This window comes from Choloepus didactylus, chromosome 2 (assembly GCF_015220235.1).
Source record: "Choloepus didactylus isolate mChoDid1 chromosome 2, mChoDid1.pri, whole genome shotgun sequence".
Classification (NCBI taxonomy): domain Eukaryota; kingdom Metazoa; phylum Chordata; class Mammalia; order Pilosa; family Megalonychidae; genus Choloepus; species Choloepus didactylus.
Window position 1 is genome coordinate 162,039,510 of NC_051308.1, and position 26,336 is coordinate 162,065,845.

The 26,336-nt window shown below is 33.2% G+C and overlaps 1 protein-coding gene across 2 annotated transcripts in view; it reads right to left on the minus strand.

The window, feature by feature from the left end:
* Positions 1 to 26,336, minus strand: part of ADGRL2 (adhesion G protein-coupled receptor L2) — a 502,012-nt gene that overhangs the window by 197,987 nt on the left and 277,689 nt on the right. Inside the window, exon 1 of one of the 2 annotated variants that reach the window (XM_037826795.1) lies at positions 24 to 119. The exons of the other annotated variant lie outside the window; for it this stretch is intronic. The gene's annotated coding sequence lies outside the window, so the exon portion shown is untranslated. Of the gene's footprint in view, positions 1 to 23; positions 120 to 26,336 lie in introns of those variants that run through there. 2 annotated transcript variants of the gene reach the window in all.

Below are 26,336 nucleotides of genomic sequence, written 5' to 3' on the forward strand. Positions count from 1 at the left end.
CCTAGGATGCGTCTTTTACCCACCCCGTCTCCAGGTTTTCCCTTTTCTCCACGCACCAAGCCGGAGGCCCCGAAACTTTTAGTTTCCGCAGCCCTCCTTTTGTGTGACTGTTAGGAGGGAAAAAGAACGTCTGTTCGCTGCGGCTGCCTCCGTCAGGCTGCGACGCACGGGGGGGACGCTCCAGGGTTAATGCGTCTTTGATACCTGAGATTTCCGGCCCGCATGTTAATGAAAGTTACTTTTTTTTTTTTTTTTAATTGCGATGACTTCTTCTTTGTAGTTACCTAGAGCTAGCTAAACTTTGACTATATTTCACGAGTGTTTTGTTTTTGATTAAACTCACCAGGATAAGCAAAGGAAGGAAAGGAGACTACAAGGCTCTTTACTTGCAAGTGCATTCATCGTGCTCTTAGGTCTGTTTCCCTCATTTCCTTACATTGAAACTGCTTTTGCTCTTGTCCTCGGAACACACTTCCTTGCCCCTCTCTGTTGGTAGTCAGCAGACAGCTAGGTTTAAGAAGACAGACTTCGACAGGGCAAATCATGCTCGAATAACGTTTAAAAGCCAGTTAAGTGTCCTCGTGCATACGAGTTAAATCAACCTGGATTACTTCTTAATTACAAAATTTCTGAACTGAAAGTGACGAAGTTTTCTGATATATTCCTAACTCATTGATTTTATTAATGAATGCAGCGTCGTTTAAAGAAGCATGTTTGCACTGGTTTTCAAGAAAAACTGATTCACCAAAATGTAAAACCTCTAGATAACAGGATGAAATTTGAGCTTCTTCACTTTCAGAAATACGTCGTTTTTTAGCTGCGGGCGTATTGCCGTCATCATACTTCAAAAATCGTTTCAAACAGCAATGTTAGTAAAATGTCAACATCAGATTGTTCAAAAGACGTGAAGATTCTAAATATGTTAGTATTTTGGCACAAAGCCAGATACTGTAGTACTAAACTAAATCCAACTATTGGTCAAGTTTGTTTCTCCTCTTGAAAAAATCATAATTTAAAGATACATATGTGAAAATAAGTGAAGCATGCTTTTTTTGGTTGCTTCATTATAATTCACAGATTAAAACAATCTGATAATCAAATTTCTTTCTACTTGATGTACTGATGTTTTAATATTCTCACCATTACAAAAGATAAAGAGGAGTAACTTAGAATATTTAGGCTTTAAACTACACAACAACTTATACTTGGAATTTCTTAGAAAATATAATACAAATATTGATGCAGCATATAATCTAGTCTAGAAAAAAATACACATATGCAGAGCTGGTGTGAAGCCTTATAACTTACCTAAGTTTTTACATCTGTCAAAACCTATACATACAACAGATCTACTGAGGCAAATTAAATCAGGCTACTTAAAGTAGTTGGAAAGATGGCAAAATTATAGAATTCTCAATCCTCAGAGATCATTTATATATTGTAGTCTCCTTTGGAATTTAAAATTATTTTATTCAGGAATGTAAATCAAAATTAATATGTGAAACAAATCATAATTTGCCTTTACCAAAAATGTTAGCCCTTTATTTTGTTCATCCTTGAAAGGTTTTCAGCCAACTGGGCATGATTCACAAGAAGTCCCTATGAGTGCACAGATCAGTCTAATCCTGTTTTCTTTTGGGAGGCAAGACTTGGGCTAAAGTTTTTATTTAGTGAGCTTAGTAAGTAATCAATAGGAACTTTTGCCTGAATTAGACTAGCCATATGTTGGCTCATTTACTTATTTATTTAACTCTCACAGAAATAATCTTTGGAATCACCTACTGTTTACCTTTTATAGGCCTGACATCCTTTGATGCTCAGGAAACAGTGAGTCATTCTCCACTCTTGACTATACCACAAGAGGAGGATGCATGGAAAAGGGAAAGAGTTGTCAAAAGAGAGTTAAAACTATAGGGAGTAGAAAATGCCTCATGTACGTTTTTAATTTTAATTCAATAGCATGTGTATGCAGTCTCATTCAAAGGATTCAGCACTTTCATCTAAGAATATAAGAAGCATAGTATGTTCCAAAAATTAAAGCTAAAAGTATTTCTTCTCTTTGATAATGTTTTGAACACTAAAGAATTTTTTAATCTTTCCCCACACTTTAGACATAATAACACATATACACAAAGAAGAATTGAACTGGGGCTTTCAATTGCATTTATATATTCAGGATTAAGCTGTTAGTCACAAACCTGCCATTACAAAGGAACACTCAAGTGACACACACTGCAGAGTATATCCACATCCAGAAAACATAATTTGCTTAACACTTCATGACAATTCAAAACATAATTTATAACAATACATGTGTTCTTGGAGGAAAAATAAAACGAGAAGCTTAATAATATCTGCAGATGTTAACAAGTTAAGGGGTTGGAGTGTGTTATGCATTCCCTACAATCCGATCAATTTAACTACTTAATCTATATTATTATTTAAGTAATGGCAACATCATTGACTTATTCATAATACTTGCTAATTGTTTTTAAAAATAAATTCTACAAAGAGCTAAGGAAACACCCATTTCCATTTGTTTTATGTTAAATCAACATCTAACCACTCATGGTGATTTCATTCAAGGAAAACAGAAGGAACTCATTAGCTTACGTGGTTAGAAAGATTGATGGGCTTCAAACATTTTAGCCATGCATGTTTTTTCCAACTGTAGAAACTCATGTTTTTAATTTAAGCAACTTTAAGAAACTAAACATTATTTTATTCAATGGGTTCACATATTTCTGATACAGAAATTAAGCTAATTTTTAAAGCTGTTTACCATCCAAGCATATTGTTTAGAGGTAAGTGATAGGGTACTTGTCAAAATACACATATAAGTAACAATAGTTTGGGTAATAAAGAATCTGAAGAAGAATGAAAACTGATATGGTTGTAAAATATTGTGTGTAGTGAAAGCCAATAGAACACAGTCAATAGCTTCTTCACTGCCCCACTCTGGAAAACCAATTCTAAAGCTAAACCAATTCTAAAAGGGGCTACAAGGGGGCGCAAAATCTGGGACTTGACAATGCCCAAAAATTGCTGTGTTGTTTGAGCTGCCCAACCAAGGAAGTTGTATTCATTATGAGGAGTGTAGTTTTGCCTGTGACTAGAGCTCTTTGAATTCTAAAGTAAAACAAAATACCACATGAAACTAGTCTAGTTTCTAATACAGAAATAGAAATAAAATTAACTATATTTCATCCTAAACTTAATCATTTCTCTTTTCTTCTTCATCACTGTTTGATGATCCTTGGTGCTGAAACTAGTTTTCCTATTCTAGAGAATAAACTATTTTAAAGCTCTAGAGCAGATAAAAGCAATATGTGAATACCAAACAACTAGAACTGGTTGAAAATTACTAGTTTTGCTTTTCATCTTAGCTTGGCCATTCATGTGGGCTAAAAAGAAATCAAAACTCATTTTCCATGAGAGCAGAAACATATGAAAGCATTTGGCAAAGCCAACAAGTTTTTAACTATTCTCCTGGCTGTCTCTAGGCTGAATGAATTTTGTCCAAGATGGTAAACCCCATGCAAAATGTAGAGATGCAGTCTCCAAAAGTAATGACAGTTTAAAGCATAGTATAAATATGATTATGATGTATTGTGCTTAATGATATTATTTAGAGGCATATAATTACATGTATAATGAAATACCTATCATTTTGTAATTGATACTTTAAAAAATATCCATCTATACAGCTGATACCATGACTGTAGCTGTGTACTTCTGAGTATTTGTATATATAAATACTCAGTTATATATATATATATATTATATACATAAAACTATGTGTAAAGGATTGCATAATTTTCATGCCATTACCATTATGATACTCAAAGGCAAGCAAATTAGAAAAAAAAAGATATCTCCATCAATCATTGTTTCACTAAGTCTTACACCACTCAGTTACTCTTTCCCATTGATTGCTCCCATTACTCTCATTAATCCCTGCACCTTAAAGATTTTCTATAATTGGGTATTATAGACCTTATTTTATTATTACTTCTGCCAAACCAAAAAGTCTAACTAAGAATACTAATTTTATACAAAGCTGTCTATAACGTCTTATTATAATTATTTTCCTCATCAGGAATACTAATAACCAAATGTTCCCCATCCCGTTTTAATATATGCAGACTTACATCTTTGGCATCAATGAAGATGAAACTTCTTTAAAATTCTTTAAAATTGTTGAAGATAAACTAAGAGTAAACTAAATTTAAATTGCTTTGTTTTGAATAGGAGCATTCGAATGGGCCATTCTTGGTAAAGCATCGTGCATTGCTTGGGTTCAAACAGAAGCACAGTAATGGATAATAGTAGAGGCAGCTGCACGCTATCAAATCTTAACTCTTGAAGGTAACCAAATAGAAATTCTACAGAATAGTCCAAATTGAAATTGTAGTACCTTTGGGAATATGTCTTGGATTACTCCTTGTAGTAAGGCAAAACTTGCAAAAGGCTTTTAAGAGGCAGGAAACAAATTCACAAATGCCCTCTGCATTTTAGAAAGTGAATCAAAGATACAATTATATAGCTCATATATTTTCACTTTAGAATACATTGAATTTTTCTTAATTATGTAATGTAAAATATTTTTAATATATGGTGTTAGTATTTTTCAAACACAAAATTTTTCATTTCTGAAAATATTTTATACTCTAAAATTGTGTAACATAAGATGTTTGACCCTGAATTTTGTTGATCCTTCTGATCTTATAGTTACTACCATTTTTCCTTTTTTAAATCCCTATTTAATATGATTGTGATTTTCTTTACCCCACTTATTTGCTGTTTTTTTTAAGGCTTTTATTTGTTGTGCATATGTCAGTGAAAATAAATTTGTGTGAGTAGGTGGAAACTAGAATGGCAATTTGCAAAGTGAAACATTGTCTTCTAAACCTAGCTCTCATCATATAGTTTCTTTTTTAAGATAACAGACTGGTTTCATCTCTATTTTCAAGAAAAAATTTAATCTTTTAATTAGGTTTTCAACTTATACCAACTCTTTACAATGTATTATTAAGGTCACTATGAAATCAGTCACTTAGGTCCTAGACCAAACAATAATGTAAAAGGCATATGTTTTTGTGGTTAGTGAAAGTGCATTAGAAAAGAATCAGTTTTCTTTAAAATTAGCATCCAAATTTAGAATTATATTAAAATGTCATTTATATCTCAGATATAAATGATTTGATAATGATAAGGTTTTGTTGAGTGATATTCCATGAAAAAAAGTCAGGAGAAAAAAATTTCTGATTTAGCTTAAAGATAAAAACATATAAATAATTCCTACAGCCATTCTACATTAAAAAATATTTGCTAAATCATCATTTAGGTGATATATTCTTGGAATTGTCTTGCTTTAGTAATGGAGGTGTGTTTCATTGAACTGTCCATATTCTTGTTCTTTTGTCCCGTTTAACAAAATCACATATTTACAAAATAAATAATTAGTGCCTTAAAAGAGTTCTCCCCTTCCTTATGGGGATGTAATTTATGACACCAACTTAATTAGCACTGTGTCCTTACTACCTGAATTAATGGCCCAAATTCAAACCACATATTTTTTATTGTTCAGACAATGTAGAATACACTGAAGGAAAAACTAATTTCCTGTTTATTATCTGATGATGCTCAAAACACAGTAATTCCTTATAATACTGAGCTACTGCTATATGTGAAGTGGCATGTTTCAAAAAAGAGGTCATGGATATAACATTAAAAACTATTTATATTTTGTCAAAATAAAATTAGAGAAAATTTGGGTAAGAAGGCTCGCTATGAAATGTAAATTTTAGAGAAACCCAAGAATGTGAAGTATTTTTAAATAACGTGGATCCCAGGAAGACTCTCACTTATCATTTAAAATCATACGTATGGATAATCAAATAAGAAATCTGAAAAATATTCAAAAGAATAAATTTTGACATTTTCATATAATTATTTAATATTTACTTTCCAATGCCCTATCGCAAAATTATTTTAAACATTTTATATATATATATATACATACATATATATACACACACACACACCACCAAAACATTTTATGCAGGTATAGATTTGATATGATTTGTTTATATTGAATATTTCTATACAGGAGGAATATAACATCAGAAATAGATCCTGGATGAATACTGAGAAAAGTATGCTTAACTATGTATATAAATTAATAGTTTATCAAAATATGGAGGTAAAATATTACAACATCTTATGACTGAGGGAAGTCTATCTTTGCCTCAATTTTCCAGTTAATGAAAGAAGTGTTTAAATACTCTGTAGTTAGATTATTAACTTCTACAAAACTGAAACAGATGTGTGTCTTAGTATGCCATTAAATTTATGATTTACATAGAACCCTTACATACAGCTGAGCAGAGGCCAATGATTCTAATTTGCTCTAGATTTACAATAACCTGATCTGGTTTTTGTAAGTACTGAAACACTTTAAACAAAATTAGAAAGCAGTTGTGCTTTGTGTGATTAAAGATGCAATTCCCTTGGGGTAATGAGAAAAGTTAGAACATGTTTCTTTCTTTATGGGTGTTTCTATTATAAACATGAGTGCTATACATTATATATTTTTGTTACTTTGATTTCCTTGTTTTTAATTATAAAATAAACCAATTGAATTTCACTGTAGTCTCAAATTGAAACTATGCCAAAATTTAGCAGAAAAATGTATACAGAGCTTCATAAAAATCCTTAAAATTTTTTTCAGGGTCTTAAGGTCTTTTTATACAAATACTAGTTCACCATAATTTTCTAGGGCAAAGCGTCTTTCTGATTAAGACCTGTATAACAAAAAGACTAGAGTGCTGAATTATTTCAAACCTTAGAAAACTACGTTATGTAAAACTGTTCAAGACTAATGGTTACTGCATTCATATAAATTAAAAATAGAAAAAAATACTATATTTTATCTCATCACACAAATAGTAACATTTATAGTATGATTATTTAAATCTTCTACTTTGCTCAGTGAATTACATCAGCTCCTAAAAATCAAATCTATAAAAATGCCTTATTTTAAATACTGTGAATGCTGTTTCCTTAAAAATCAGTCAGAAAAATGTTAATATAATATCATTGTAAGTATATGTGTGCATATTTATATATCTATATAAAATAAACACATGTAAAAGTATTCATTAAAAGTTGATCTCTCATAAAACCTTTATTAGCCCTTGAAGTCTTTGCCACTTCATATAAAATGATTTATCTTTTGAATAACAAGGTTCCATTAATCTGTTTGACAAAGGAATTTTTAAATCTTTTAAATAATTTATTTGAATAAATTATTTAAATTCTGTAAAAAATATATATGCACATGTATATGTATATATCTGTGTCCATATATTTGTGTTCTGGCATAATATCACAGAAGAAATACAAAGTAGACTTTGGAATATATTGTCCTTGACACCACCAGTGTGACTTGGTGCTGCTGCCCATGTGTTCTTTGATCACCCACTGTTTGCATAGGGCCCATGTTAGAAGGCCTTTGTACTACATTTAGCACAACAGGGTGATTTAATGTCAGAAAGGCTTGCACATTATTTTTTATATTCATTTTTAATTTTGTATTTTTACTGAAATTGTGGGCTGACATAGTTTTCAAAATATAAGGATAATAAAGGCAATTATTCAACACTCGTAGAAAACCTCCCTTCCTCAATTCAGTGCTCTTGGTGCCACTAGAAAGAGGTAAACATACTCCTTCCCCAGAGAAATAAATCATCTATGGAAACAAAGGGTAAATACACATGGAAAATAAGTAAGAATATTCATAAAATAGTATAAACAAAAACACAAAACTAGTTAGGACATATATAAAGATTTCTGTAATTTGCTTAAAATGCATAGCATTCAGGAATTTTAGTAGTCTGTATTTCCTTACAGACTATTACTTCCCCAAATTTTCTTTCTAATAGATCTTACTATTGTTTTTTTTTCCCCCGATGATGCATTTTTACCTATAGAAATGATGAAAATGTTTAAGTAATCCTCCAACTTCTGTGATGTTATAGAATAAATCTAGGGCAGGTCCTCATCAATTTTATTTTTAAACATGCAGGAAAATGAAATATTTTTCACTTAAGTGTCTCAATTCCTAGAACAGTGAGCCAAACTTAATAGCTTACATACATCTGTCATTTTTACTTTCCACTCTCTTTCTTTGGAAACTCCATTCAGTTTTCCTTTTTGGTCCTATTCCTTTTCCCATTATATCAGGTTTGGGTGGGATCATTCTAAGTTTACTTCAATTTTGTGACCCATCCCTTTGACAGATTCTTTTCAGCTTTAATTTATCAGAGAGAATCTAATTTTACACATAATAAAATCTCAATCTCATTTGTGATACTAAGTAAAATTTTGGAGCCTCTATCTTCTCTATTCCTTCTCACACTTACCCAGCCATCTATAAACCCAGCTATAACACAGTCATTTTATATTTATTGCACACAATAGTCTCAAACATTGGTAAGTTGGTATGAGAAGTCCTCAGCAATACGACTTTTAAAAGTGCTTAATATACCAAAGCGGCCTCATCACCTTTTGGGGAGACAATACGCTTGAAAAAGTTTTGGATGCCTAGATCAGATTTCTGGAAGTTCCTATCTGGAATCACTTCCCTCTCTGCCCACATTCTTCCATCTAAAAATGTAAATGGCTCCAAAGATACCTCCAACATTGTATGACACAGAAAGTCATCTTATACTATTCAGTATGGCTTACACAAATCACACTGCAGTAATTTTTGAAACCTTCACCTACTTTCAGAAGCCTGTGAAGAACAGTGGCCTCCCCAACATCTAGCAAAGAGCCTGAGCTATAGTAGGCTATTGATAAATATTCGTTGAACAAATGAGTTAGAATCCTATAATCCTGAATCCCATTATAATGTTTAGTGCAATAATAAGGCTACATGTTATATTACCAAATCAATATAGCACTGTAGTACTGCTTTGCTGATACTAGTACACCTCAAACTAGTAATCTACAAATGTACCTATCACAAATGTATATATAAAAATATGCATATCAATGTATTTATTAATAGATGTATTTACTCAATTTATTTAAATTTTAGTAGGCCATATGTAACTATTTAAATATCTGCACAAATTAGTGATTGCAATGAGAATTTGAGTGGTTTCCAAAAAATTAATAACAATATGTGTGTATGCTTTTAAGTAGAAAAACACAAATATAGACAAATAGTCCAAGGAATTCCTGAGTACTATTCATTTATCTTACTGTGTGTGTATGTGAGTGTGTGCACGTGTTAGGGAGGTGGGAAATAGCTAATGGAAAGCAGGAAATTATGGCATTTTAATTTGTGATTTCAGAAAAGTTGAAAACTTGGCTGACCATCCCTTTTCACCTGGGACAGCCTTTCTCCCTCCTACCTTCCTGTCCTAACAACCTATGTAAGATTAAGATGTACCCAGGGAACCCTATAACTTAGAATAAGCAGGACTTACATGTGGCTTTTCAAGGGTATGTTTTGCATCTTAGCACTTCAGTTTTGTTCAAAGGCAAAACATCTTTGAAGAACTGAATATTATAGTAAAAAGTCCCCTACTTATTAATGATCTACTTACCAGTCAAGGCCTGGAACCCTGCATGCAAGTGCCAAAAAGCCTTTTTAAACCAATTTTTTTTTTTCTGCCAAATCACTAGCAACATTTTAGTAATAATATCTTAGAAAGTAAATTAATTAACCAAAATTATTAAGGAAGGGGATGTTCTGATTTCCTGCTGATGCTTCAAATGCCATTTCTTTTTGTTTATAGTCCCGATTTAAAAAAAAAAAAGCTTTCCAAATAAATTAGTATTCTATTTGCTATCTAAGAAAAGCATACTAAATATCATTTTACCTTTCTTTGACAACATGGAATTTTTCAGTGTTGAGAGTGTTGATTCTCTGTCATAGCACTCATCAAACGTCACTGTATTTATTCATTTACTTGTCCTGTCCCACTGGACTGTAAGCTCCTTACAGTCTCACAAAATTTTGTGTGCCCAGCTTCTAGCAGAGCATGAATAAAGGTCTGAGACTGTGAGTCTGCATATAAAATCTAGCCAACAAATGTGGTTTGTTTGCCTCGTAGATTTTGGGTCACAGAGTGTTTTGTTTTTGTTTTTGTTTTTTTTTAATTTATTGTTTGTCAAATTTTTGAAATCATGAGGTTTCCAATTAAAATATGGATTTTCAGCTTCTGAAAAGAAAATTAAAGGATCTGGCAACATTTGGTATATATTACCTCATAGCAACATTCTGCAGGAGAGGTTTTCCCTTTCAGAGAAAACCTGCACTCTGACTCATCACGTTCTCCACCATTCCCTATTACCTCCCTAAAACCAAGGCAAATGTCTTATGTCATGAATCACCCAAATTGTGATAATATTTTGTGTTCTATTTTAATAGCAGTATCAATGAAAAGTGAAATCTGTCTGTACCCATACCTCTATCAAAAGTGGCAAATGGAAGGATTAAGAGGACTATATGTTTCACCCAACTGCCCTTCTTCACTCATTAAATTTTCCTTCTTTACCCCATAAGCATTTTAGCTCTTGAGCCTCGGTGATCAGTAATTTTTATGTTGAATAAATGTGTAAATTATGCTGTGAATATATACTATAAGACATGAAGAAATGTATTGGATAATAATGGTGTTTTACTGTGTTTAAAGTATTTGCAAGCATACCATTTCATTTGTTTACTGACCACATAGCTCAATATTGAAGTAATACTGCCTTCTTACTTTTTACTAATTGGCTTAATTGCCTCTCTACTTTGATTCACATTGTGAGTTTTGGTTTTTGTTTTTGTTTTCTCTCTTGCTTTCCGCTTGCCACACTTCCCACCATTCTTTCACTGATGCATGTTCTTGCAATTGCTTTTCATTTTGTGACCTGTTCAGTTTCCTTACATGGAAAGGCACCCTGATAGAAACAAATAAAGATTTTGATCATTTTTGTATTACTTAATATCCCAATATTATAGATCATCAAGGGAGGAAAAATGAAAGGAATTACTCTTTTTTTCAACCAACCAAATAAGCAGAAGCAAGAATCCTTTTATGGATCAAACACAAATAGTTTAAAGGATTTCGTTAATTAAGACATCTTAATATAGCAGAAACAGCTAAACACAAAACTTTTTAAGGCAAACAATTTACGTCTTCACTAAAAATTACTAGAAGTTATTGATGGTTCTAGATATGTTAAAGAATAGTTTTTCTTAAGATTATGCTTGTCAAGGGGAAATTTTACTAGAATTTAGGTTACCTACTGTTCTAGTTTCCCAATGCTGCCAGAATGCAAAACACCAGAGAAGGATTGGCTTTTATAAAAGGGGGTTTATTTGGTTACACAGTTACAGTCTTAAGGCCATAAAGTGTCCAGGGTAACGCATCAGCAATTGGGTACCTTCACTGGATGGTGACACCAGTGGTGTCCGGAAAACCTGTTAGCTGGGAAGGCATGTGGCTGGCATCTGTTCCAAAGTTCTGGTTTCAAATGGCTTTCTCCCAAGACGTTCCTTTCTAGGCTGCAGTTCCTCAAAAATGTCACTCTTAGTTGTCACTCTTAGCTTCTCCAGAGCAAGAGTCTGCTTTCAACGGCTGTCTTCAAAATGTCTCTCATCTGTAGCTCCTGTACTTTCTTCAAGTGTCCCTCTTGGCTGTAGCTCCTCTTCAAAATGTTGCTCACAGCTGCACTGAGTTCCTTCTGTTATGTCAGCTCATTTATATGGCTCCACTGATCAAGGCCCACCCTGAATGGGTGGGGCCATGCCTCCATGGGAATATCTCATCAGAGTTATCACCTACAGTTGGGTGGGGGCATTCCCACAGAAACACTCTAAGAATTACAATCTAATCAACACTGATAACATATGCCCACACAAGATTACATCAAAGATAATGGCATTTGGGAGACATAATACATTCAAACTGGCACACCTACTGAATCTAAATTTGGAAGGATTTTTTTAATATCCCAGATTTGTCTTATGTTATGGTTTTTTAGTGGGTATTATTATCATTATTCCTTATTTTATTTTATGCTTTAATTACAAGGCTTCTTCAACATTAAAACTTTATTAGAATATTATAACTGTCAATTGTTGCGATAAGACTCCATTTAAAAGAAAATCATCATGAATAATTTCCTGTGTAACCTAGAAACTATTGATGGCATATATGAGGGGATCCCATTCATAATAGAAATTTTCATTTTTACTCTAAGCAAGGCAGTGAGCAAAAAATAAAATTAAATTAAACTTCTAGTAATCATAGTTTTAGGTTTTTCCCCCCAAATTTTGTCATCTTCCCTTTTCATTTTTCCTGCAAAATGAAAGATAGCAAATTATGTGTGTGGGGGGGAGGTGTGTGTGTGTGTGTGTGTGTGTGTGTGTGTATGTATTCAATTCAGCAAATTGGATAATTAATTTGGTTAATTATCTTAGTCTGTATCCACACTAAAAAGTATGAAGCATTTTTACTATTATTTTTTGTTCCTAGAGCACATACCTTGAGAACTGGAATTTCTTTTCTTGATGCCTAATAAGCATCCCATGAGGCTATACCTAGCTGAAACCATTTATATTCACTTCTTACTTAAAATTTGGCAATTTTGCACATTTTAAATCATACCATTTGAAATCACTTTGCTGTGCAAAAGATTTTGAAGCACCGCCGTGAAGTGCTTAAACTCATCCTTTCAAAGAAGCCACAAACTTTTTTTTTTTAATGGAAACTATATTGAAGGTTAACCTTTCTTCTCCTTTACCTTGAAAAAAAAATCTGTTAAAAAGAAGATCTTTAACAGATCTCATATATACCTGATGCATAAGTCCTCAAACATTTTCTATTATTTTGGTGTTATTAACAGTGCAAGCAAAATAGTTAACAACTTTTCAAAGCCCTGTCACATAAATATCTAGAAGTGTGCTAACTAATAATGGAACAAGTTTGAACATTCTGTCTTACACACTGGATTGTATTATGATGAAGAACTTCAGAAGTATATTTTGAAAAGTATAGCTTTATAGTGACTACATAAAATATTCTATCATTACTTGTATGCCAGTGTTGTTGGTATTTTTCAGTGTTTTATGTCAAGTTAGCATTTTGAGGGATATGCACACTCTGTTAAATTAATAGTTCATGATTTTATCCTTCTTTAATCAAAAATGGTTAGTTTTTCCTTAAATCCATTACTCCCAGACCTTGAAGGGACCGTAGAAGAAAACTTGTTAAACTGATTATACTCTGAAAGATGTAAACACAATTGCAGTCAATTATCTATCAGGAACCCTAATTTTTATTTATTTATTCACAACTCTTCATATTCCAAAAACTATTTAAGGAGTTTTACAAACAAGAAGAAGTTAAAAACTAACTAAGAGTAAGTATGAATGGTGAGGCAAAGAGAAATACAGAAAAGTAAAATAAAGACAGGAAAAGATAATACAGGCAATGCATTCCTATATGCATGCTGTAAGTTTTCTTTTAAGCTCAGAATATGCCTCTAAGCTTTCTAAGAGCCAAACAAAGATGAGGACTGTTACAAGATCCCCAAAGCACAGCAGAAAGCATTACTTTATGATGAGACTAGCAAGAATTCTTACAAAATGGTGAAGGTGGTCAGTTTTTTGTCTTCATATCCCTTCCCTACTTCTCGCCCCTTCTTGTACCCTGTATTCTCCACTACTGTAGTAGATACGTTCCAGCTTTGCCTCTGCCTTCTTTTCTCTGTTATCACTACCCAATAAAACTTCCCAAAGGGCAGTTCAACTTTTTTCTAAACTGAGTCACCTAAGGAATCCTACACACACTTCCCACTCTAGGAAAGGAGTCTTAATAAGAGGGAGGACATCAAAATCTCTGGAAGGACTTGGGGTGGGGGAGTGGAAAGACCAGTGATTGTAGTAGAATGTTCCCAGTTTCCACCACCAACCACTGGGAAACATTGCCTTAAAGCAACTGTAGTATTTGAATAATGAATTAACCCCTCCTGGTGTGGAAAATTATAAACTTGGTAGAGCAAGACAATGGGCCCACTGGGCATAATTAAGATAATACACTAGTTAACAGCTGGGTTCTAGTTCAGGACATAGTTTACAATTAATTTTTTTTAAGTTTATCCATTTTACTACAGACTACAGAACGAATTTTGGTGTTAGAAAATTTCCCCTCATTAATATATTATACTAATGAAACAATAAACTTGACTTTTCAGATTATTTGGGAATTTATCTTCTTGGATTTAGCTTTTTGTTTGTTTTTAATTGGATTTTATTCAAGAGGAAGGAGGGTTCAGGGAAGGAGATGAACATTAATCAAGCACTATCTATGTGTCAGATATTGAGGACATTTTAATGTTACTTTATTTCAGAGCTGGCATTCAGCTGGAATGCTCTGGCAAGACTTGCTGGTTGTTTATGACCAGCATCTGTTCTGATCTATTGGTATCCAAACCCAACCATTTATACATTTTTAAATATTTTAATGTCACCTCTACTTTATTCAGACTTCAAAACAAACCTCCAGGGAGACAGGTATACTGTTCCGGGACCCCTGATTCTGATATTGCCTGCTCCTCCCCACCCTTCCTAGAGGAAGCTGTCTCACTTGGGCTAGTTTGGTTCTCAAACTGGGAGAGCTCGATGTTTGTAAACATTCTCTTACATGGAAGTGCCTGTGCCATGAGTCTAAATTCTTCTAGAGATGACAGCTTTAAGTTTCAAAACTTGGGTTTTTCTACTCTGACAGTAGTGTCCCTGGCAGCTGTGTAGCCCATAGGGAACTGGAGGAAGAGGAAAGCAAAGTGGAGGGATGCTGAGGGATGCTGTGCCTGCATGCACCTGCTTCTGAAACACAGCACCACCTCGATCCAAATAAGTTCTGTCTGTTTAACTAAACATGTTGGAAAATGGCAAGTGTGCATGTGGTCCTTTCTTGCCCGTCTGTAACCAATGTCAAATGCTATAAACCCTATGACAAATGAAATTGTGGCACAGAAGAGTTAACTTCTCTAAAGTACCTACTAGTAAAATATCATAAGCTGTGTCTTTGAGATTCAGAAGCCCACGTTCTGCCCAGCTATGTGCGTTGTTTCAACTTTCTTTCATCTGAGAAACCTTCTCAAAAAACATCCTTACAAGACAGCCCAATATATTAATGAGAAACATGTTAGTCTGTCAAGAGTTCACCCTCAGCTACACCCTCATCACTACTGTTGGCACCTCCACAAAATTCAATGCTGTTCTCTTAAGAGGAGAGCTGGAAAAACATTGACTTATCAAATGCCATATTCAGAACCACTGAGAACCATTCCTTGTTGTTCACCTTGGTAAATAATTCATTCCACAAGCATTCTGTGTGGTTATTATGTCAGACTCTGGGGATACAAAGATAGAGTCTGCCCTCAAGGAACTCATAATCTGAGGAAGAAAAACACAGAAAAAAAATATATAAAACAACCACTGATGTTAAACCTTTCCATGTCAGTTCTCACAACAACCGTAAGAGATAGGAATAGTTTGTAACAGGAGAGAAACTTCCAATCAGATAGTTGAAGAGGATGTATTATCACATATCTCGTGATGGACAGAATAAGGATCACCACTCTGGTCCTCTGTATCTCAAAACTCAGTCTCTATCTTCAGTGGGATGCAGCCTGCAAATTGTTGTGAATCAGTAACAAAGTAAGTGCATTTAAACACAACTAAAAGCTTGGTCAAGAAAAGAAGCCACCTTATATTCCAAAACTTTCTACTATTTCATTTTGCTTGTTAACTGCTTATTGTTTGGGTTTCTTGCCATACATTTTAATTATATAAACAATCTAATCTTTAATCCAATCTATTTTTAGTTATGATTAGACCAAACTGATTGGAAGGGAGATGAATAGTCCTGAGTGGTTAGAAGCTATGAACCAAGATGCAAATTCAAGAGCCTGTGGGTGGAGGCACACTGGAGGAAAATCTAGATGGCTATTAAATGAAAGACAAAGAGAAGTCATAGCATTATATGACTGCATTACAGACTTTTTGCCCAGGAGGAGAGTTTGAAAGATGCTTTTCTAACACACACCACAAAATTGGTAGAGCAGCAGCATGTCTTAATGTTAGGGATTTTCTTCTCCAAATATCTGCCATTTTTTTTTTCCTCGGAAAGCAAAACACTGACAAGTTCTTGACCAGTCTTGCTGATAATTTCATTTCCCAGAAGGCAGAATAAGCAGTAAGGGGAACTCCTGCTCTGGACCCAGTTCTGACAGAAACCAGTAGGTAAAATGGAAATGATTGAAACCTTGGGGAAAAGCAACCATGCAATCTTAGAGTTTGATTTAAGCAGTGTTCTGCCTATGCAAACACAAATGATTCTAATGAGCAAGAAAATGGGGAGGAAACTAAAGAAACCAGTGTGCTGCACAGGGACCTACTGACAGACTCTGAATTTAAAACAGCATGTGAAAAAGATGGTAAAAGGGGACACATAATCAAGCACAGGCATATGAAGGAGGCATAGACCTATTAAAATAACCTCAGTAAGACTGACTAAAGCACAAAATGAGCTGGGGCTTGTGAAAGATGCTAAAAAGAACCAGAAATGCTTTTTGTTAACATGATATGAGGAGGAAGATCAACAAAGGAATAGGCCCACCTTTTGAAGTTGAAGATATGGAATTCATTCATGAAAAAGAAAAAGCAAAGCTTCTTTACTCTTTTATGTTTCTTCCCTGTTGTTTCATTCACATCTCCGCTCACGTTACCTCCTCAGAGGGGATCCGGACCACGCTTTCTAATATGGTTATTTCTGACATTCTCTTACTCTTAGACTTTTCATTCTTCTAATCACTGCCATTATTTTATGTATTTAAGTATTTTCTTTTTCCTTCTTTGGAATGTAGACTCCATGAGTGCAGGAACTCTGATTTGTTCACTTCTATATCCCTAATGCCGTGTGTGTGTGTGTGTGTGTGATATCACTCAATAAATATTTGTTGAATGAAAGAAGGTCAAAGCCTCTGGACTCAAAAAAGTCAGAATAAATGCTAAAATTTAAAGACAAAATAAAGGAATTTTAATATAGGTAACATTCATTGAGGACCTAAACAGTGCTGTAGAATAAATATTTATAAGCATTAATTTAATCCTCACAGCAACTCTATAAAGTAAGCATTATTATAAGGTTCAATAATTTGCCCAGAATCATGCACCTAGGGAAGTATGGAGCTAGAATTTGAGCCCTTGTTAGGTCCAGGATCTGAGCACTTCAGAAAAACGTACCTAACTGGTCTAACTGCCAACATGTTGACCTTTATGAACTATTACCAGAGACTTTCTAAATAAGATTATTGAGTGTTTTGCTGATTATCTTAGAGAAAAAGGAAGTAGGCATGGGGGAAGAGAGAAATATCTTATGTTCAAAAAATGGCAAAGTCTGCAAATTTCAGATCCATGAAACTGATGTTGCTTGGTGGGAAGAGATTATATTATAATCTAGATTATATTGTTAAGAAATTATTCTGTGAGCATTTTTAAAAAGTGTTTTCTAGGAAAAAGTATAAATTCAACAAGAATAAGCTATTAAGCCCAACTTTTATATATTCTTTTCTGCAAGTATTAATAAACCAGTATACCAGGGCGATAGAAATAGACTATCTGGATTCTAGCAAGGCATTTAATAAGTTCTTTTTTAACTTGTGGACCAGATGGAGAAATTCGGGCTTAGGGATAGCTCTGGTAGGTGTTTTCATAACTGGATGAATGATTGCACCCAATGGCAACTTTAATGAAAATGTGTCGACCTGGGGGAAGGTTTTTTCAGGAGGTACACCACAGGCCTTTGTCCTTGATCCTGTCCAATGTGAACATATTTATCAATGACTAGGATAAAGCTATAAGAAAATATGTCTATCAAGAATATGGATTACATGAGATAGAGAAAGTGAGTAAATATATTGGATTACAAGATCAGAATCTAAAAGCTTTAACAACTAAAAAATGTATAAAATCTAACAATATGAAATTTGTTTGGAAAAATTGTGAGGTCCTCCTGCTTTGGGACAAAAACACTGACTGCCTAAAATTGTTTTTATGCATATGTGACTTAGCTATAGTCCTTGTGGGGGCAAAAAAGGACTTTCTTGGCAGTGAGACAGTGGTAAAATACGGTTTTCAAAAAAAAAAAAAGGTTCAGGCTTCATTAAAAAATTTAGTGTGCATGTAGAATAATGGAGGACATAACATTTTTAATTATTCATAGATTACTATGTTCGATTTGGGAAGCAACATTTTGAGAAAGATATAGATGGACAGATTACAGAACTTCCAGTATTTAATAGCCTCTATGATAAAGGAACTTGAAATAATTTCATATGAGAAAGGGTTGAAAGGATTAAGGTATTTAGCCTGACAGTTATTATATTTGATAACTATATTGGAATAATGTAAACATAATTTTAATAATTATTCAGCATTTACCATTGACTAGACACTATGCTAAGCATTTTATATTAATTAATTAATGCTAACAACAATCCCAATATGTGGGTTATAGATTATCCTCATTTTACAGATTAGGAAATAGACGCTGATAGAAATTAAATAATCTGTTCAAAGCTATAAGAGTTGCTAGTGATAATGCTTGAATTTGAAGCAAAATCTGTCTTTCTCGAGTGTCTGCTAGCACTTATCCTCTATATCAGATTTCCCCCACTAGATAGAAACTGTTATACTCAGTATGTGTATACTATATGTATGATTATGTAAATATGTGGCATATATATTTACAAATGGGATAAGATTATATAAAATGACAGAAAATAAAAAATACATACAGTAGAAAGACAGGAAATAGAAAATAGATATATCAAAATGTTGAGTGGCTCTACTTAGGTATGGGACTATAGTTATTTTCATCTTTTATCTACATTATTTAATATTTCAAATCTTACTAAACCTATCATAATTGCATAAAAATCCCACCTACATTTTTTTAATAATAATAATAAGTATACTTGTTATATTCTGAATGCCCCAAAGAGGGTGAATTAAGATGTTGTGAGGTATAAAGAAGCATATTTCAGTTTAAAAACAGAACCACTTGTAGTCAAAATTTCCAAAGGGGCAATACCTTGATAGAAGTAATAGTGAGCTTCCTGTTCCTGGAGATGCTAGCCTTAAAACTGGAAACATTAAAAGTTTATTGTTCTCTGTGGTTGAGATTATAATCTCAAGGATCCAGAATATTAGAGATATGAACCAGGAAAAAATAAGCCAAGGACTAGGTAGTTGTTTAGTATATCATCACTTCATACTCTGACTTGCAGTTGCTTAAGGGACTTTGTTGTATAAGGACTTTTAGAAAATATTTATGGAATGAAACATGAATGGATACATTTCAAACAAGGAAAATAGCCCATGGATAATATTTAGTTCCTGTACGAGCCTTTTTACAAAATACACACAGGCAGCGAAGACTAGACTGGAGGAGCTTGGGCTCATTTGTTTCCTCTAGTCCCATGGTACTCCTGGCTGTTGAGATCTGAGCCCAAAGTGGTCCCTTCAGAAAGTGTCATTTGGGTATGACCTCCTCTCATACAATCTACCTCCCTGCCTCCATTCCTTCCCTGTAATCATCACTCCTTTTTCCTTTGTTAACCATGACCTCCTATTAATAAACTGAAATCCCCAGGAAAGCAGGAACCATGTCTGTTTTGATCTCCCCAGACTATATAATGCTTAATATAATAAACACAAAACAAATATTTAATTAGTTTGGCAGACATATTCAGCAAATTTTTCTTTCATTATCTATGTATGTTATCTATGGATGGCCTTTGATTTCAAGTATAGACTACAGCAGAATTTATCTCTAAGGATTGCTATTATTTGTTATCCTTTTCTAGATTCCTGCTTTCCTATCCACTCCTTTGCCACTCAAGCTGCTTTTTATTTAAAGTAAGAAGAGCACTATGATTTTTCCTTACAGGGTATAAAGTTGTCAACTTTTGTCAAGTGATAAGTGTATAAATTGGATTTATAATGTGGGAACCAGATAGAATTTGAGATGTTACCTCCTCCTTTTCAAGGTGAACTCTACATGCACTATCACTTGTCTTACCACATATTGTATCAATATGAATAGGGCTGGATCACAAAACAACTATAAGAGAAGTAAATGTTTCTGCTGCCCTTTCCAAATTTCATTCACATGACTGGAGGCAGTAGTGAAAAAGATAGCCTAGTACTAAAAGCTACATATCAGTTTTACAGTGAACAAACTGGATAGGATTCATTTATTTTTACTATTATACATATTAATGTTTCCTCATGACATTTTTGTAGTTTCTCAGGAGATGGACATATCATAACCTACAATAGATATAGAATTCCACAAGAAAATTTTTGAAATACTTGCCAATGTAAAAGAACCACCATTTTAGTTCAAAAAAGTATAATAAAATTTATTACTGAACAAATATTGTGATAATGGAAGGCACAATGAGAAATATAGGATAAAAGGCTAAGGTAAGAAGCTTGAGGGAAGTTTTACACAACATTAATAAAGACAGGCAAACAATCAGAGGACTTTGTCATGAAAGTGAAAGACAACCAACTCAACGGGAGAAAATACTTGGAAGCAACATGTCCAATAAAGGATTCATATCCAGAGTATATAAAGAAATCCTTCAACTTAACAATAAAAAGACAAACAACCCAATTTAAAAACGGGCAAAAGATTTGAATAGACATTTCTCCAAAGAGGATATACAAATGACTAAAAACCACATGAAAAGATGCTCAACATCACTAGCTATTAGGGAAAGGCAAATAATAACCACAGTGAAATACCATTTCACACCCATTAGAATGACTGCTGTGAAAGCAATTGAAAATTACAAGTGTTGGAGAAGATGTGGAGAACTAGGAACTCTCATTCATTACTGGTGGAAATGTAAAATGGTGCAGCTGCTGTGAAAGACAGTATGGCAGGTCTTCAGAATGCTAAGTATAGAATTACTATATGACTAGGCAGTGTCACTACTAGGTATATACACATTGTGAATAATAATTGGCATTATTCACAATTGCCAAAAGATGGAAGCAACTCATATGTCCATTAACAGATGAATGGATAAACAAAATGCTATCTATACATATAATGAAATATTATTCAGCATTAAAAAGGAGTGAAGTTCTGACTCACATGACAACAGGAATGAACCTTGAAAACATTGTGTTCAGTGAAATAAGCCAGGCACCAAAGGACAATATTGTATGATCTCACTGATATGAAATAATTAGAATAAGCAAACTCATAGAGTCACAATCTAAAATATACATTACCAGGAGCTAGGTTGGGAGTAGGGAATGGGGAGTTAATGCTTAAATTGTACAGAATTTCTGTTTGGGTTGATTGTAAAGTTTTGGAAATAGTGGTGATGGTAGCACAACATTGTGAATGTAATTAACAACACTGAATCATATGTGAGTGTGGTTAAAATGGGAAATTTTAGGTCATATTATGTTACTAAAATAAAAATTAAAAAAAAAAAACAACATAGGACCACACAACACAGTGAATCCTATTGTAAACGATGTACTACAGTTAATAAAAGTACAATTATAAAAGTGTTATTTAATGAATTACAGCAAAGGTATCACACTAATGCCAAGTGTTAATAATAGAATGGTATATGGGGGAAAAAATAAACCATAATGTAAACCATGGATTATGGTTAATGGTACCATTATAATATTCTTTCATCAGTTGTAACAAAGGTACCACACTAATGCAAAGTGTTAAAAATGGGAGGGGGAGATAATATGGGAACTCTATTTTCTGTATGATTTTTCTGTAAACATAATTTTTCTCTAATAAAAATTTACTAAAAAAGACAGGCAAACAAAAGCAACAGATGTTCTTTATTCATAAGGTAAACTTGGGAACATATTAAAAATACCAATTTAGGGACACATGCCTGGAGCTTCTGATTCAATAGATACAGTCTGGGAACTGAAAATCTGTCATTTCAAACCCCTCCCCCTCCAAGATTCTAATGATGCACAGCCAGTTTGGAGAACCAAGAACTACAATGTGAATTAGAAGATAAGTGGGGTGCACCCCTGGCTCTAACATAAGCTCACAATCTAGTGGGTTTGCTAGCATGAGTATGAGTATGAATATGAGCATGAATGCTGAATTAGAGTGAGGAGAAGCTGAAAGTCATTGGAATATTTCAATAAGAAAAATAAAGCCTAAGACTAAGGTAGTAATAATGGGAACAGAGAGGAGTGCAGATGTTTGAAATAAATGGTAGATTTGCAGACCCTGATGTCCAACGAGTTGTGAGTAAGGAGACTATACAACCAAACTATAAAATAAAATTGACCAGCCTGGTCCTTGATATAGAGTAAAATGCTCAATGATTGTTATGATTTTCCCCTAAATTTCAGGCTTTTCGTGTTCCATTCAGGCCATATAAAAGCTCAAGAAGAAAGTAACTGGAAAATAACATCCTATCTAGGAAGGGTTTCTTGATGGAATCCCTCTAGATGCCAGAAATTTAATTGGCAAAATATTAGTGGTCCTAAGTCTTGTCATAAGGAATAATCTTGGGAAATCTTTCTTACTTTGACCTGCCTCTGGAATAAATCAGAGGGAAGGGTTTTCTTCAGATCAAGGCAGGGCTTCCAAAGAACTCAACAGTGTGGAACTCTTCCCAGTTCCTTCCCTCATAGTAGAAAAGTGATTATTCATGCATTGCCTTCTATGACTATCAGCATGCAGGGAAACCATCTCAGAATTTAATTTATATTAAGTGTAGTTGTCAGGACCATTTGGTTGCAAGTTACAGAAACTTAACTCAAATATGCTTCAGCAAAGGCAATTTATTGGTTCATAGATTCCTAGAAAGTTTAATAACTGGAATTAAGGCTCAGAATCAGACTTCCTTGGGATTCATCAACCAATAAGTTCTTCCTTTGCCAGGAGTCTGTTCCTTATTTCCCATTTTTTAAGTTCCAGGACAGACTAAGATTGGCTCAACTTTGACCAGGTGGCCACTATAAGACCAATGCTATTATCATGGGTTCAGAGTCAGGTAAGAACACCATATAGCTCCTTTCTAAAAATTTTCAAAACACAAATGTAAAGATATTTTTGATATGTTTGAAAGTCCTTGAGACTTGCAGGAAAATATCATGCTACACAAATAAAGCAGATACGAATAATTTATAATATTACTCATTATTTTGAGCATTTAGATAAATACTGTCTACAAAAATACTGAAGTTTGAAAAATTACTGATAAAATAGTCTTCAATATATGTTTTGACATTTTAAGTCTTTATAATATTAGTTGTTTGTTTAAGGAAAATAGAAAAGTACCTATTATTATTTCTACTCTTCTTTGTTCACTGAAATTCTTATCACTTGGTGAATGAATATCATACTCAGATTCCATATGAGTGTAAGGTTAAAGTTAACTATCTTACTAATTTCTAACTTTATAGAAAAGTAAGGGTTTATGCGTTTTGTTAGACGAAATTAAAAGCTAAAATATAAAATATTTTTGAGTATAGTTTTATGTGCAACAAAGAATGAGAAAAAAATAATAGAGAAGTGAAAAAAGAGTGAAAATGGTAATCCCAATATTTGAAGTCTTTGGGAGTATGATTCTGCTTTTTATATTTTCAGCTAATTCTTGCTCATATGTGTTTTGTTTTTTCTAGTGTGTTTGTGATATTTGACTGTGGAGTTATACTCATGAAATTTTATCTGTGAGAATTCTTGGAGGGATGGAACAAAGTTGGGCTCTCCAGAGAGGGTTTTCTTTTTGAATCTCCTGGACACAAAAGGCGCAATTAGGGACCATTTTAAACCAAATTCTTGTCTTGAAGTCTTTAGACTATTGAAATAGTGTGAATTCTTGCTGAAAACTCAGTGAGATCAGTTTATGATTATGAAATTTCAAGAGAGAATTTTGTTTTCTCTTCAGTCATATACGTAAGATCTGTAATTTAACTTGCAGTGCTCTATGGGGTGGGTTTATTTCTAGATTGTTTTAACTATAAGAATATATCTATTTTGATTCCAGCCCTAAGCCCTAGGCTTTGTCACTTTTCTCCTGTGCCCAGTCAGGCCATCAAAACTGTAGTCCCTTTGGGGTATGGTAGGAGCATGTTGGAAGCAATGTAGTTATTTTAGATTATTTGTTTTTCTTATTACATTGTTTGATTATGGTTTGTTAATTTTCTTGGGGTGTGGTAGGAACATGTTGGAAGCATGTTATTAATCCTTTGCTTTGTTTTGTTTGAAATGTTGTGGGGTTTCTTTTAATTGTTTAAATGTTGTTTGTTTTTTTTTAATTTTTTTATAAATAAAGAAAAAAAAAGGTGAATAGCAGATATAATAATACAGAGAAAACCTAAGTAACTATTAGAAACTTTAATATGCAAGTTAGCACAACAGTGCTTTCAACTTTATTGTGAGTGGTGGTTTTCATATTGCCAATCTCAGAAGCGATCATGAATGCCATATTTAAGTTCCAACTAAACTTAAACATTTTGGTTTCCCTGTGTGAAAGCAAGTGTTTGACATGAAAATCACACAAATTAAGTTTCTCTAAAGTTATTTTCAGCATAACCCATCAATTGGAAGGAGTAGTGAGGAAGTAGTTTTAAGAGAAGAGACAGTATAAATAAGACCTAAAAAAAAAAAAAAAAAACCTTGTATACTCAATGAATGTTCTTCATATAAATCAATCAATGAAATCTAATAAAAGTATCCACACTGAAAAAAAAACAAAACTGAAGTTCCTCCTCACCCCTTTTAGTAAATGCCCTTCAGAAAAAAGGTGCTTCAATGTTCAACTGATCTTTGTTAGAAAAATCACATTATCATCAAAAACAATGTAGAAAAGTGCTTGATGAAATTCAACATCCATTAAAGGTAAAAATCCAAAGCAAATTAAGAATAAAAAGAAAATTCCCTAACTTGGTAAAGGGTATCTACAGAAAACCTACAGCTTAATGGTGAAATGTTGAAAACACTTCCTTTTAAAAAACAGAAGACAAAGTTGCCTGCTATCACCATTTCTATACAATAGATGGAGTACAGCAAGAAAAACTGAAAGTATAAGGATCGGAAAGGAAGAAATAAAACTGCCATTACTCACAGAAAATATGATATTTTTATGTAGGAAGTCCAAGATAATATACAGATAAATTATTAGAATTAATTAAAAAGTATGAAAAGTTTGATGGAATAAAAAGAAATACAAAAATTAAATGCATTTCTGTGCACCAGAAACAGCATTAGAAACTATCATGATAAAAAAGGAATTATTAAAATGATATAATTTTAAAATATATTTTTTAAATATTAGGGATAAGCCTAACAGATTTATGGAGGAAATGAAACTCTGAAAACATTATAGAAAATTTAAATAAATTGAAATGTTAATGCATTTATGGATCTGAGAACTAAAAGTCATAATAAAGATATCGGTTCTCTTTAGACTGATATGTAGATTCTGAAATATTTCAATCAAGTTTGGTAGAGAGGCAGTAACATGCTTCCTCCAGGAATTACATAAAAGAATAAAGGGTCACATTAGCCGCCGCGATATTCCTGAGAAATAAGATAGACGAATGTATCAGATTTTTAAAGTTATTATAAAATTATAATAATGTAGGCAGTGTGGTATTAATGAAAGGATAGATATATGGAACAATAGAATAAAATAGGGAGCCAAGTGCAAAGCTTAGCTTCAGAGGTCAGTGGGAAAAACATGAATTGTTCAATAAATGGTGTTGAGACTATGGTTTTCTATTTTTAAAAAATTTATTTCTACCTCATACCATAACAAAAATCTTTTTAAAATCTATTAAAGACTTAAATGAGAAAGGCAAAATGCTAAAACATTTAGAAGAGGAAAAATCCCTTAAGTAAGAAATGAAATTACAAACATAAAAGGAAAATTTGCTAAACTTAACTACATTAAGGTTAAGTGCTTCTTCACAGAAAAGCACCTAACAGTTTTTACAGAAGTAAAAACACAGTCCACTACTAGAAAAAGACATTTGCCACACAAATAAAGAGCAACAGGTTAATAGTTATTTCCTACGAATTAGGAAAAGACGTCAATTTAAAAAAAAAAAACAGTTAAAAAGAATAAGTAACTCATAGAATAGGAAACCCTAATTGTCAATAAAATAAGAAAAGGGATTGAAAATTAAAACTATGATAACTTTTTATTTCACATCCACCAAATCGATCAAGTGCTAGCAAGTG